Raw genomic sequence first — 16,443 nt, 5'->3', positions numbered from 1 at the left:
AGAACTAACTGTGGAAATAAATATAATATTCGAAGAAGTACAAATGCTTGTACAAGTGCAAATTACCCAATGTAATTGTAAAAAGTGAAGTTTTCTTAAATTTAAGAAATGCTTTTAAAATTTAAATATTTACAAATTAGCTTTTAGTTTATGTTGTCTCACCGCTATGCAACAACACAAGGTTGCTACTTTTTTAAATTAATAATATTTTTTATAATACTTTACCTTCATCTGTTTTAAGTTTCTAACTATTTATTTTACTGTATCCGATACACTTTTTAAACTATATTAATGTATTTAATAGTAACTTCTCGTTTTGAGTGTTTTTTTTTTATAAAGAAATAAATGTCTTTAAGCCGAATGTTACTATTTGTGTAAATTCAATAAAATCACTTAAAAGTTATTAACATAAAAATAATAATTAACAGAATATAACACCGAATGGAATAAGCTTCAAAACTTCTCCTCAAAAGGGAGAGGAGGCCTTAGCCCAGCAGTGGGACATTAACAGGCTGTTACTGTTACTGTTCCTGTGGTGTTATACCTCATAAATCCACGTAAAAAACAATTAATCACAAATTACATACACGAATGAGAAAGCGCAGCTGAAAATGTTTACAAATAATATAATAAGATTTTCTTTTAAGACACATTTTGAAAAAATAAATTACCTTCTGTCATAATTGCTGTCAGTTTTGATCTTTACATCGTCACCGGGTGAGTACCATCACACCACGATGACCTAGAATCAGCTTAGAAATTTTAACTCAATCGGGCTGTTGTATTAACCCGTCCTGAGAATGTTACCGTTGATAACGGCGCATACCTCAGGACATGGTCGGTACGATAGAGCGCTCTCTTATCGTAGCTTGGTATCAGCGCTTGGTAGCGGTTGGCATCCGTCATAATGTAATTGTACTTTGTTTGTTAGCAGTTGGACCTTTCCGTGGATAAGACTGGCGTATCCAGCACGGGAGCCATTTTCAAAAGACTAGCCAAATACGCGGGACATTTTATAAGATATCACACTCACTATTCCCTCACTCACAAAATCGACAGGATGGAAAATCCGATACGACCAGAAAGAGTTCACACAAAGGACCAATTTTATGTGATGTTCGAGGTAAGAGAATGTAAATTCTTTCAAGTTTCGAGCAGCTTCTGAGATGCTCGACAAAAAAGCTCAATAACTTTTTTGGCCTGCCATCGTTTGAACCCAGGACTTCGGGATCTGTGGTATATCAAACTTCTAGAACAACGAAGCAGTGGTTAAAAATTCTAGCGAAAGAAAGTTATTTTTTTTAATGAGACTTCCAAATATTAAACTGTCATAATTATTATGATTATCGATGTTGCATATCACTTTTTGACATTTCAATCAAATTCTGCTACTGCGGTTACGTTGTTATACAAGTTCTACCATGTTTTGTAAATGCATTTACATAAAAAAAGCATTTTATTCAACTAAACTACACAACTAACAAATTTTATTCAACTTAACTACTAAACTAACAAATAACGACGTAGCGGTTTTTGCAAATATGAATGAGTATTCAATTGTTCTCGACTAAAAGGAAACCATTCATTAATTTCTTTGTACTTGTAATAGGCGCTGCCTGAGTAAAGACTAGACTAGAATGTTCTAATAAAGTATTAATGAGATCTTTTGTGCCTATGTTTGAAAAGGCAATGTGTTCGAGGAGTATTACTAAATGTTGGTAAACAAATTTCTGTTTGTCGTATTTGTACATTTGGAATATAAAAGTGTTATATGTCGATGTGACACATCGCAATTGATGGTTATTAAAGATTTTTTTTTGTTTTATACGCAGGCGGATGAGCATATGAGCTCCCTGATGGTAAGTGGTCACCACCACCCATAGACATTGGCGAGGCGAGACATAATAACCATTCATTACCTCGCCAATGCGCCACCAATCTTGGAAACTGAGATGTTATGTCCCTTGTGCCCGTAATTACACCGCCTCACACACTTTTCAAACCGGAATGCAACGATACTAAGTATTGCTGCTTAGCGGCAGAATATCTGATGAGTGAGTGGTACCCACCTAGACGGGCCTGCACAAAACCCTACCACCAAGTAGATTTATTATTAAAGAAAATCAATAGAGAAATATAATAATAATAATAATGTCCTCCAGACCGATTTTGGCCACGGCGACCAATCTCAAGAGATTAGCTAACTACGCAGGAGATATTATAGTGCTCAAGTGTGTGCGCAAACACAGGTGCACTCTCTATGCCTTAACTCTCATAATCCGATGGGTCGGCAATCCAACATGACTGGAAAGATTTCAGGCGCAGGACCAACGGCTTTACCTGCTTTCCCAGGCACGGGAGTGTACACACTTCCAACTTCCAGACTCCGGGCTGCTACTGAGAATTTTTTGACAGAAAAACCCAATAACTTTTTATTATTACATTATTATATCAAGCCACTAAACCAACGAGGCAGTCAAGGATTATGAGTAAATATAGTGTAAGATAATATATACATAGTTTCGTTAAGAAATATTTATAAATTATAAACGAAAATAAAGCCCGTAAAAATTCACTAGTTGGTATTTTCGGCATTTGAAACAGCAACATATCCACCAGGCTAACTATGTCTTCATTTTTATATATATGCAATAAAGAAGTAATCGCTTAATCATTATGGATAGCTAAGATTGACCTGGACTGCATGACTAAGGAACGTTACGGCTTACCTCCCTTCTTACGGCTGCCTTCTTAACCTGAGTTAAAAATAGATCTTAACAAAGATTTATTTGCAAACGTCATGACTTGCCCTAAATCTAAGGAGGGTTCGTAAGAAAACAAACCAATTCGCTCTGACATAGATGAGTTAACAAACAGGACGATATAAAACATTTGAGCGACTTGATAACTGGATCAAGGATTATATTATGCAAAATAACTCTCTATATACTCGTAGTATAGTGTAGTAGGTTGACTAGGTAGTCATGCTTCTGTTAACAATGTTTTTTGCAAGCAATCAAAACTAGAATATAATTTAATTAAAGACAATAATGGCTACAATATTTCGTCTACATATTTAGTTTTAAAAATATACTACGAACATTTTGTGGTAATCTCTACTAATATACAAGAAGATATTTTTTTGTGCCCAACTGTAAAAATTAATAAACCAATTTATGTACAAACAACTTATACCACTATATGCAACGCATTTTAGAAGAGGTTTTAGTACATAATATTATTATATAAATGGATGCACTTCACAATTTCACCCACTTTACTTTTAGACTATTGACGTCACAAGTTTAAATTTATATACAAGAATATATATTCTTGTATATAAATATAAAGCTTTATTAACATCCTTAACTTATCACAAAAATGATATTGGTAAACAATAGATTTTTGTTGTTATTTTTTTATTACTAATAGGTAAGCGAACTAGCATATGGGCCACTTGAAGGTAAATGTTTACAACCGCCTATTAACCTTTGGCACTATAAAAATATTAACCACCCCTTACATCGTCAATACATAGTCTCTTGTGCGTGTTATACTGGCAAACATACCGTTCATACCAAAACACGACAATGCCAGGTACTGCTGCTGGTGTTAGAATATGTGGTGAGTGGGTACTTACCCAGATGGGCAGCCTATAACTATATATTTTTGATATAAATAGAAAAATATTTTTAATATATATTTTCTATCTGTGATACGCTTTACATAAAAAAAATCTGAATAGATTGTAATGAATCCCGACATAATGAGTAATATCGTACGTCAATTTAAATTTATCTCTTCAAGCAAAGTTCACGTAAACAAGTTCCAAAGAACTTGTGTAGATAACTTCGTTTAATTTAGTGTTCATGCAAAACATCCCCGTTGGTGTAATTTAAAGGGCTTACATCCTAAGGTCCTGGGTTTGGTTTCAGGTCGGACCCGTTAAGTTGTTTCCTTTTTTTATTTATTACTAGTTTTCGCGCGGCTTTTTTTTCATAGAATAGGAAGGCGGACGAGCATATGGGCCATCTGATGGTAAGTGGTCACCAACGCCCATAGACATTGGCATTGTAAGAATAGTTAATCATCGCTTACATCACCAATGCGCCACCAACCTTGGGAACTAAAATGTTATGTCCCTTTAGCCTGTAATTACACTAGCTCACTTCATCAGCGTTAGGGTAAGAGCAGGTGCTTGATATAAAAAGGTTTATGGCCTTACTTATGGTTCAAGCTTGCTCTATAAGAAATTTCATCAAAATCGATTCAGTGGCTTAGTCCTGAAAGCGTTACATACAAACAGTTACTTTAGCATTTATAATATTAGTTGATATATGGTTGATGGAAAAGAAAGCCCATTTGTACTTGTACCGTGACCTTATGGTATCTGTTCTGATGATCCTTTTTTTTCAGGCAGTGGAAACCTTCAGAAAGGTACCCAGCTCCCATGGGGAACTGGATTATGTGGGATTCTTACCCACTAAAACCACTGCGATGGCCGTCCTCGGCACGGATCGGGGAGGCTGCGGGATCGTGTAAATATAACGATGATGATCCTATTACAACACATCTGTTCTTTCAACTGAACCATTGGCCCTAAATGTGTATGTTAAATAATTAATATATGTATCGCATCTAAAATTCTTATTATATTTTCGGGATATCAAATATATTCAGATTGAAATACAGAAATAGGTTAAATCGTAATTAGACTCGTTTCCGTTCTCCCTTTGGGAATTCTCTGAAACCAGCGTCAGTACGATGAAATTTATCAAATATTATCCCCTTTAAAAGTAATTGACAATAAAATGTTCCGTTTTCCTTTATGTTAATGATTTTTTTTAAACTCTTAATCTATTTTAAGCCAACTTAATAAAGCAGAACCTCTTCCTTTCTTGAAATCGCTTATATTTTTATGATAATATATGTTCACGTATAACATTTTTATTAATTAACGGATTGTGATAATTTTTCTCAATTTCATTGGTATGGGACGTTTTTAAGTTTTTAATTATAATACCTACAGACAGGAAAATTATTGCAACTTATCATCATGAAATTATCCCTAAACGTTGTCAGGGGTACTCATAGAAAGGGGAGATAAGTGTTAGGTTACACTTGGTGGTAGGGCTTTATGTAAACCCTCCTGAATAGGTACCACCCATTCAACAGATAAATAGCAATAGTAAGAATTGTTGTGTTCCGATTTGACGGAATAAGCCAGTGTAATGACGGTTATTGAGCCAGTGTAACTACAGGCGCAAGGGACAAAATATCTTAGTCCCTTATCCCAAGTCTAGTCTTATCCCAAGGTTGGTGGGGTATTAGCGATGTAAAAAACGTTTAAATTTTCTTAAAAGGTCAAAGTCTATGGGCGGGGATAACCACATACCAACAAGTAGCACATTTGCCCGCCCGCCTATCTATTTTATAAAAAAAGGTAAAACTAACTCCTATCTACCCCCAAACATGGAAGAAGCCACGGGCAGAAGCTTGTATCGTATAAAATCTATATTTTGAAAACATTGATATCTTTTTCTGAACCCGGAGATAATCATTCTCATAAAGAGAATAAATAGCCGGAAAAATTCAAACAACTAAAAATGTCTAAACATTCGAAATTTAAATATTTTTATTACTTCTTTTTTTCGTAAAAGTTTGTAAGAGATACTTGCATATAAATGTTTGTTATTATTTTACATAAACACACTTTTACATAATTAGTTCATAATCATTATAAAATATACTCTGTTCATAAATGGAACAAACAAATACAATAAAATATAATGCGGGCATAAATAGACGCCCGCATAAAAGGAAATTGTTATGTAATTGTAACAATGCTTTGTATTTAAAAATTATAAATATGGCATAGATTATTCAAGTTACTTTTTTAATATAAACGAATAATTATGTTATTTACTTACATTTTGTTAAACAAAGCCTGATTTATTTTCGGTGGTGTCGGATTTGCCGTCCCATTGGATTATGAAAGTGAGCAAATTACACTACACACTTATACACTGTGATATATCCTGTGCAGTTGGCCGCAATCGGTGAGAAAAACGTCAAATCAATATCAGACTTTATTTAAAGTATTTTGCTTTGAAGAAGCCATGGATTTAAGGGGTAAGAAGTGGGTATGACGTCATATAAAAAAATATAAACAAAACGATGCATCTTCACCGACGCTTAATTAATCATGCTATTTTTATTTTTTGCTTATAAGCACACTGGTTCACTCACTTAAAATCGTATATCATAAGTACAGTGTTGATGTTTGGCTATGTACCACCCACTACGTTTTTTTTTTTTTTTTTATATCGCCGGGAGGGCAAATGACTCTACTCCACCTGATGGTAAGTGGTAGTAGAGTCCAAAAGCGACGACGGCCAGTACAGACGGGAAAAACGTTCTGCACTAGCCGCCTTCGCCTTGCCGGCCCGCAAGATGCCTCTTCACGCCTCGTTTGAAGGAACCCGGGTTGTAAGAGGAGGGGAATACGTGAGCTGGTAAGGAATTCCATTTTTTGGAAGTGCGACAAAGAAAGGAGTTGCCAAATTTCTTTGTTCGCGATGGAATTGATGTCACAGTTAGGCGGTGACATCGAGAACCAGCCCGCGTGGACTTAAGAAGGAAGGGGGAAGCAGGAATTAGAGAGAATAATTCCTCAGAGCACTCGCCGTGATACAGTCGATAGAAAGCGCTCAGTGCTGCAATCTCACGACGCAATTGTAAAGGTTCAAGGGTGTTTGTGACCTTTACGTCGCCAATAATGCGTACGGCACGTCGCTGCAACCGGTCCAAGGCCTCAAGTAGGTACTTAGCGGAGCCATCCCAAAGGTGCGAGCAATATTCCACGCAAGACCGTACCTGTGTTTTGTACAGCAGGCACAGTTGTTGTGGCGTGAAAAAGCGCCGCACCTTGTTCAGAACTCCGAGTTTCCGTGAAGCTGTTTTTATAACAGCCTCGATGTAATCCCTTGGACTAAGGTCGCAGCGAACGTCAATCCCCAGCATGGCGATTTTGCTTTGCATCACCAGCGGAGTACCACAGAGGGAGGGAAGAGGGGAAAATGTTGACGTACTGTCTTATACAGATTATAAGTGGATAGTACTAATCCAGACATGCTTTTAAATGATCTACCACAAACATAATTCTGTAAGATGAAAGTCAGTTTTATTTATTTCTGATATCGACTAGTTGGTCGTTACGATAACATAAGAAAAATATAATCTCCTACAAAATGGGTTTATTGAATAAAAAAAAGATCTGTAAAGGAGGCGTTTTGTGTTGCGAAGTTGAAGTCGAGTATAAGTTGATGTATGAGCATTAAGTTTTTCAGTCAATCTGGAGTTAGGAAGTTGGCAACTCTCCCATACTTGGAAAGCATGCTGGTCATGTGAGTTGTGTGACTAGACTCCGGTCGTGACGGAATGACGTCACATGACATTATGTGTATGTAGTACAGAATGTACATGGAGTAAAATACACAATATTATATCACGGGCACAGTTTGCCGAGTCCTCGAGATTGCTGTGATCGAAATTAGGTCAGGAATAACATTTTTTTACTACAAGATTTTATTTAACTTGCAACGTTTGTTTGTTATTTTTTTATATCTTGCAAGAGGATTTGCATGTGAGTTCATCCTGATTTTATACGCAGATTGGCTCTAGAAGTAGGAACTCCGCAACTGTCAACAGCATAGATGCAAAATATTGTATTTTTAAACAAGCTGGTAAAATATAAAAAAAAAATCTTAATATTAATTTATTTCTGTATTATATTTCGCTCGATTAAATCAAGATATGTATATTTATTATACACAGTACAGTAACAGCCTGTTAATGTCCCACTGCTGGGCTAAGGCCTCCTCTCCCGTTTTGAAGAGAAGGTTTGGAGTTTATTCAACCACGCTGCTCCATTGCGGCTTGGTAGAATACACATGTGGCAGAACTTCAACTAAATTAGACATATGCAGATTTCCTCACGATGTTTTCCTTCACCGTCAAGCACGTATGAATATGAACGTATGATATAAATTATAAACACAAATTAAGCACATGAAAATTCAGTGGTGCTTGCGCGGGTTTGAACCCACGATCATCGGTTAAGATTCACGCGTTCTAACCACTAGAAATTCATTAAAAAAAAGTGAGAAGTATGAATATAATTTTAACATTAAATCGGCGATAATAAATCGAGAATCTAAATAAAAATCGAAATATACTGTAATAGGTACAGTAACAGCCTGTTAATGTCCCACTGCTGGGCTAAGGCCTCCTCTCCCTTTTTTTTTTTTTTGAGGAGAAGGTTTGGAGCTTATTCCACCACGCTGCTCCAATGCGGGTTGGTAGAATACACATGTGGCAGAATTTCAATGAAATCAGACACATGCAGGTTTCCTCACGATGTTTTCCTTCACCGTCAAGCACGAGATGAATTATAAACACAAATTAAGCACATGAAAATTCAGTGGTGCTTGCCTGGGTTTGAACCCACGATCATCGGTTAAGATTCACGCGTTCTAACCACTAGGCCATCTCGGCTTTTTAGGTACATATTGATTGATTTATTTATAACAACAAAATATTAATATTTTTATTCTTGACCCATAAGCCTTGTAAGCTCGGGTGCTGCTTGAACATAGACATCGGCTTTATTTTATATATATTTAATATATAATATATTTAGTCGAGCGAAACATATATATAGTGGTCTTTCTTTCATTACAAATGTGTATTATTAAACAATAATTTGTATTTAAATGGAAAATAAATGAAAGCACATTGTGGAAAATACTTTAAATAACTACAGAAAGCTTCACGTTCACAAGACACTAATCGTAAGACCCTCGCTCACTTATGCCGTGATTACAAGTTATTATTAGACTTTATATTCTGTTATAGAACTCGGAAACAGATATAAAAAATAATAGGACTTTTCAAGACCAGTATGTAAAAATATTCTAAGCACGCTTGATCAAAATTTAATACCATACTTTTGATTCAGACCACGCATTCGAGTTGAAACGACGTACGTATTTTCACAAGAATTATCACACTGCCACGACGCGTCGCTAAAGGTTTATCTTATATTTTTACCAGCTACCCGCTACGACTTCGTCCAGGTGAAACAAGTTTTTTTTTATTTTCGTAAAAAAAAATGCTAAACACAATAAATTGCATCAAAAGCGGACCAGTTGCTTAGGAGGAATTCAGAAGAATTATGTATATATAATGGTACTTAAGAAAAATGTACATACATTTTTTGGTTAGTCACATTATTTGTAAGCTCAATTCAAATTATACAACATCCAATACATCAATCATTTACTGGTTGTAAAAAATAGTGTACCATATTACGCAATGTATTTTAATATTAAAAATATATAAACTTTAGCGCTTTATAAGAGGAATGCAGACCAACTCTTAGACAAAAAATTAAGTCGTAGGGACTGAATCTTTTATAGAAATCAGTTGATACATTTACTGTATATCGCTAAGAATAAAATGAAATGTACTAATAACAAATTGTCGAAAGCTTTTGTTTTTATATTTTGCAAAAGTAATTTGCCGACCACACACCGTCATCCAATATTTGAACTCACCGACCTATCTCAAATTCCAAACACGAGCGTACACCGATCAATCATCAAATCACTTCCGCACACACCAAGATTGAACCAGAAACTCATAATAATGACGGACATAGTTTGATAACGATGCGCTCTGATGTGTGGAGCCAGTTCATGCGAGTTTACCAATCTGTTCAAACTTCTTTGAGGCTTACCGCAGTTAGCGATATTAGCCCAACATGTCCAAATCGACTCTATGCAAATCTTCACACCGTTGGTTTGCCAATTCGTTCGGAAGTTGGCCGATTATGTTGAACTGGCGGTGTATCCAGCGATAATCTTACTAAATCAGTGAAAATTTCTCGCATGCCAACAGCTTCTACTCATTTTTCATAGAAAATCAAATTACTACATAATTTATCGATAACTTTCTTTTAAAAAATAGCGGCAGCTGTAAGACTTTTCCGAGAGAATCCTGTCAAGTTTCCAATGTGATTAATTATTTGTTATAAAACTGCCTCGAGTAACTTCATCGTCTATACATGAAAAAGATTGAAGAAATAATGAAAACCTACATCAACTATTTTTTTGTTTATTTTGTTTAAAAGCATGCTACTAATTTGCTACCGCTATGACGATAGTCAAATTTATCTATATGTTTGATAAGCAATGTTTTGAATCATTAATATTTCGAATGTAATATCATTTCATGTTTATCTATCTACTCAAAAGCGTTGACAAAAGATTCATTTGGATTCAAAACGATATTAGTAAGTTAATATCGCGAATACGTTCCGATCAATGTATCATTGCTAAACAGAATCCTCCCCTCTTATTAAGAAGACTTATTCATATCTTTTATCATGTCAGTGGAATTTCAGAGTTTCTTACAAAACATGAAAGTTTTGACATATTTTCATACTTCAAATCTATGAGAAACGCAATTTCTTGGTTAAGATCTAAGCGACCAACATCGAAAGAAACAATAAACAATGCTTGAAGTATAAGGCTATAAGCACTACATAATACTTTAACGTTTTCATAAAATTAATCAAGAAATGTAAAAGTACCGTCAATTAATCGTAAATAATAATAATTAATGGTAACACGACATCGTAACGTCGGTTTTAGGATAAAGAATAGAATTCATAGGATAAGAAATAGGACTCATTAAACCTTCCAATAATCACTGGTCAGTTATAAAAAGATAACGTCAGAGAATACCATAAAAACGTAGAATTTTAATTAAAATAAAAATCTTCCTCGACAGGTCAATTAAATTTCATAGCTCGAAGGAAGGAGAGAGAAAATATGAAAATACTCTCATAATAATAGCTTGATTTGACAAGCACGAATGACATCAGCCCATCTTAATAGCTTCGAAGCAAAGCAATAACTTTCAAAGCTGATTAATTTGCATCGGGTCTTTGTAAACACCTACAAAACCGCTACGCTATAAGATTGACGGCTTGATATTTTTATGTAACAAGTTGAAAGCTATGTATTTACTTAGGGGGCGTTTGGTAAATAGTATGTAACACTGGAAATTGTTTTTCTTCTAGTAAATTTGTTATAACATTGTGATATCTAGGAGTGGAATATTTCCAGGTTGTACTTTATCGACTAGTAATTTTTCATTTCTTTAGAATGATATATTGGAGCTGAAATAGCCCAGTGGTTAGAACACATGACTCTACACCGACTCAAACCCAAGACCACTAAATTTGTAGGTACTTAATTTGTGCATATGCTCGGCGGTAAAGAAACTTATATATCAGATGAACAATCTGCCACACAAAACTCGCATTAGAGCAACTTGCTGGAAAAAGCTCCAAGCCTTCTCCTCCAAAGGGAAGCACGCCTACGCCAATGGGATATTTACAATTTGTTCCTTTTATTATTAAAATACATGCTTATGAAAACGAAACTTAACTCTAAAGCAAAATGACTAACAAGTATAACGGCAATATACAATATGACACAACAATACTTAAATCTTTAGACTTGGGAAATATTTTACTTATAATTTGATATTTCAAATTAGGAACATAATAATAAGGAAACCGTGTTCTTGTCTTTGGGTGTATGAAAGTATATGGGAAATAAAACAACAACTATTCAAATATCAATTAAATAAATTGGAAAACTCATTATTTTAGAACATGTTTCTAGATCTTGTGAACTGAATCACAATCAATTAGCCACATGCTGATTTCCGACCAACGACATTTCAATTCTAATTAGAGTCTAACGACTGACTTTCTTGCGTCAATTACCAATCACCTAAACTCTATTGGACGCCATTTGTGTTGTCGGCGTTTACATTACAAGGTCCGCAACGTTGTATTTTTAAAGGTACCCAAATGGGTTCCTTTCCCATTTTAAATAGACTTTCCCTTTTCTTTCTAATATAATGAGTCAATTTTATGATTATAATGATTATGGTGTCTTAATGATTGAGTTGTCCATGTCAGCCAATTCCGAGGGACTAGTGTTTGTGCAATTAAAAGTGTGCTCTCTACGTCTTTACTCTTATAATCATAGTATGAAATGTCAAATTCGACATGACTTGAAAGAGTTCAGGCGCAGGAACGGTCTTATGCACGAAAGCGCAGACACTGCTAACTTCCAGAAAACCCAAATATATTTTAACCAGACTTGGAGCTTAAACCGCGATCTGCGGCATTATAGGCTGGCCACTAGACAAACTACAATCAAAACGAAAATTTTGGTGTTCGATTTTGTTTTTTTGGAAAAATGGGCGTGAGTGCTTTTATATCCTAGGCTTGAAGGAAGCTCATTGAGTGAAAAACTGCTCTAAAAAAAGCTCTACGCTTAACTGTTTGCCAGTACGGTTAGTACATGATGTACTAACCGTACTGGCAAACAGCAGAACTATATGCTATATATTAACAGTATAGTTGGTGCATGACATCGGCAAAGGTAGCGTTTCTCAAAGACCAGCCAACTAGTAATATTATAGTGCAGGCGTGTGTGCAATGCTTTCTCTATCCTCGCAATCACATAGACCGATGAGGCGGTAAACTGACGTGATCGGAAAGTTTAGGAAAGGAATGTACTTCTATTTATAAGGATATAAGGAATGTAAAAAATGTGTAACTTCATAGTATTTCAAATTCGAACACTTTCCAATCTCCAAAAATTATTTAAAAATACATGAGGATGAAGTCACATACAATGTACATGAAAATTCAGTTACACACTCTCACTCACACAGTACTCACAATCTTAATATATGATTCAAGTGATCACACATCATACGGTAAAAAAAACAGATAAACAAATTTTATCCCTATATAATATAAGTGTATGTCTTTTTTTAAATATATTATCTATGTCAAGATTGTACGTTTATTTCATCGAAAATTAATTAGTTATAATTAAACATCGTTTTTAGTATCGACAAATATAATAAATAAACATTTTTTCCTTACTAACAATGACGCATAATAAAATATTAATATTATTACAAATAATTAAAAATATATGATATGAGTAAGTGGGATTTTTGAGATGACATATTTTATCAATCAATTGATGTGTATGCTTTGTATGGTGGTATAAGTAAAGTATTTACTTATGCACAATTTATTTAATTGACTGCCTCGTTAGTCTAGTAACCACATGTAAGGCTGCAAGCCCGGAGATCCTGGGTTCTAATCCCAGGTCGGGCAAATCAAGAGTTTTTCTGTCGAAAATTCTAAAGCCGTTGGTCCTGCGCCTGAACTTTTTCCGGTCGTTTTGGATTGCCGTCCCATCAGATTATGAGAGCTAGGGAATAGACACACCGTTTGCGCACATACTTGTGCACTATAATATCTCCTGCGCAAATGGTTAATGTCCCTTGCGAATGGCCGCCGTGGCCAAAATCGGTCTGAATGATATATTTACTAATTAAAGCCACTAAATGTCCCACAACCGGGAAGACTTTACTCGATACGTATGACAAGAAACCCACGAAGATTATTGGTCGGTACGTCTTAAGTCGATTGTTTTTTTTGAAACGGTGGTAATTTTTATTTAAGTATAAAAATATGTTGCTTACTATAACATGCTTATTTTTATCTTATTTCAAGCGTTCAAGCCTCGCTTATCCGACACTATTGAAATTTTGTATAGTTATTTTTAGAATTTGTGTAAAGGTCTGGTATAATACCATCAGTGTACAAGCGCGAGACGCATGATTTTATACAAAAATAATTTATAAATTTTATAAATTTACAAATTTATAAATTCATTTAGCTGTTACATTTAAGTTTTGAAAACAGTCATTCATTTGTTTTTTCCTCATTATCTTTGGCGTCGCTTATTACCGCACAATGGAAAACATGTACGTACGTTTTTGGTTTCAACGTTTTCGTTTTGGAAATTTCGACCTTCAGAACCAACCCCGTGGACGGCCGGAGACTAAAGTGGAAAATAAAGAATTAAAGACAATTGTGGAAGCGGATTCATCACAAAACACTTCAGAGATAGCTGCAGGCTTCGGGGTAAGTGATAAAACTATATTAATCCACTTGAAGCCAATCGGGAAAGTAAAAAAACTTGAACGATGGGTACCTCATGAATTAAGTGAATCGAACTTGAAAACACGCGTCGACTGCTGTGTACTTTGCTCAAGCAACACAATAATGAAGGGATTTTAAATCAAATCATTACTTGTGATAAAAAGTGGATACTGTACGATAATCGGAAGCACTCGTCGCAAAGGCTCAACCCTGGAGACTCCGCCAAATCCTGCCCTAAACGAAAATTGACTCAGAAAATGTTACTTGTGAGTGTTTGCTGGAATCTGGCCAAACGATTACGGCAGATATCTATTGTCAGCAACTGCAAACCATGAAGGAAGAACTAGCTGCTGAACAACCGAGATTGGTCAATCGCTCTAGGCCACTGCTGCTTCACGACAACGCAAGACCACACACTGTACAACAAGCAACCACTTAGTTAGATGAGCTACAATTGGAATGTCTGCGACATCTACCGTATTCCCCGGACCTTGCTCCAGAATACCATTTTTTCCGGAATTTGGACAACTTCTTACAAGGAAAAAAATTCAACTCCGATGCGACAGTCCAAACCGCCTCAAAGAGTTTATTGATTCTCGCCCCCATGTTTTTTTTAGTAAAGGGATCAATGAACTACCTATGAGATGGCAAAAGTGCATAGATAACAACGGTGCATACTTTGATTAATTAAAAATATTTTACAAAAAAAAAATTGACTTTATAATTCCTCCCGTACAAAACGCCAATTTCTTATGTAAGGACCTAATACTAAAATATAATTTAGTTAAATTAAAAAAACAAATTAAAGATTTTATTATTATTTAAGAAAGTAATTAAATCGGTCTGTATATAAAGTTTTAAACTTTATATTTAAAATGTATTACTGCAAAGCATCAGGACTCTGACTATATAGCTAGGCTTGAATTAAGAAGTTTGATTAGAAAAAATTATTCCGACGATGTATATTTAGGTCTTCAAGTTTTTCTAGATATTTAGAAATTTGAAAACATTAGTATTTGCGCGTTTTTCGGACAATGTAGAGATTGATAGAAATTTATCTCGTACTATCCCCTAATAAGTACGCTCGTCGGAATCCTTTCTTATTAAATATTAAATCATACATTAAGAATAGATTTTTAATGAAATAATTATGTTACACCAGAAAGGAAAAAGACAATTCTTTTATTTCTCCAGAAAAAAAAGGTATCCAATTTGTTGACCTAAGGCATAAGCTTATAAGATCCGATAAAATCCATGAAGTGGAAAAAAGAAAAAATTATCAATTTCATATTTCCGAACGGACTCGACCCTGTGTGCCGTTCAGATATTTTTAAAACTTTTTTTGTGTAGTTAGTTAATATTAAATCAAAAACATTATATATTATATAGTAAAATTTCCAACGATTCATATATTTAGCACGTATTTATTTCATACAACATCGTTATTACAGTTATATTATAATTATTTATTCGAATTTCAAGTTTTTATTTTTAATTTATTTAAGCTAACAATCGACAAAATAGTATGATGGATCAAATCGTGCTTTCTCAAAACTTTACTTATTAACTAACACAATAATTATTTGAAAATATATAGATAAAAATATAAAGGTTAATAAAAACGAAATTCAATTTCTTAAGGAATGACGCAAACTAATATGTACACGATTTCTGTGATAAATCTCCTAACCAGCTCTTGTATATTGTTTGAAACAAAGCTGAGAAATTATGTAGCAAGACAAAGTTAGTGACAAATAAAAAAAGATAGAGGTTTTATTGTCAGTGACTGTTCTTTATTCAAATTTTAATTAAAAGTATGAACAAAAAAAATTTTAATTCGTCATATCACAGATTAATACACTGAATCTAATTATATTATTTAAAAATTTATTAATTAAAATTAATAATTTTAATATACTTACATATATTTACAGTTATCGATCTATCGCCAAAAAGCGGAGACGAAATTCGGGATACCGAAAACACTTACCGCTTTATTTTTATGAAATAATCTATTTACACATATATTTTATAATTTCTAATACGTTTTTAATTTTATTTATGATAACGTAATTCACAATTTAATATTATTCAATATATTTTCGCAGAATACGCGAGTACTACGTGCGTATCGTAACAATGGCCGCGCGGTACTGAAATGGCGGGAAATGTGACATGCGCTTTAGGAAATCGATGAGAAAATGGCCAGTGAAAACGCGGCGTTTTCGAAATAGTGCTCGGTCAGCGGATTTTTATAAGTTTCATGGCTGATTTATCTCGAAATCAAGGTTAACGGGCGAAGTTTACTGGATTTGTTATTTCATGGCAAT

At 34.5% G+C, this 16,443-nt stretch overlaps 1 protein-coding gene across 1 annotated transcript in view; it reads right to left on the bottom strand.

Moving 5' to 3' along the window:
• LOC126777719 (uncharacterized) overlaps positions 1-16,209 on the bottom strand; it is a 198,032-nt gene extending 181,823 nt beyond the window's left edge. Inside the window, exon 1 of the mRNA XM_050500872.1 lies at positions 16,036-16,209. The gene's annotated coding sequence lies outside the window, so the exon portion shown is untranslated. The remainder of the gene's footprint in view (positions 1-16,035) is intronic.
• Between the last annotated feature and the right edge of the window lie 234 nt (positions 16,210-16,443).

Source organism: Nymphalis io, chromosome 23 (assembly GCF_905147045.1).
Source record: "Nymphalis io chromosome 23, ilAglIoxx1.1, whole genome shotgun sequence".
Lineage (NCBI taxonomy): Eukaryota > Metazoa > Arthropoda > Insecta > Lepidoptera > Nymphalidae > Nymphalis > Nymphalis io.
The sequence above is the reverse complement of the archived record's forward strand: the minus strand, read 5'-3'. Positions and strand labels throughout refer to the sequence as shown.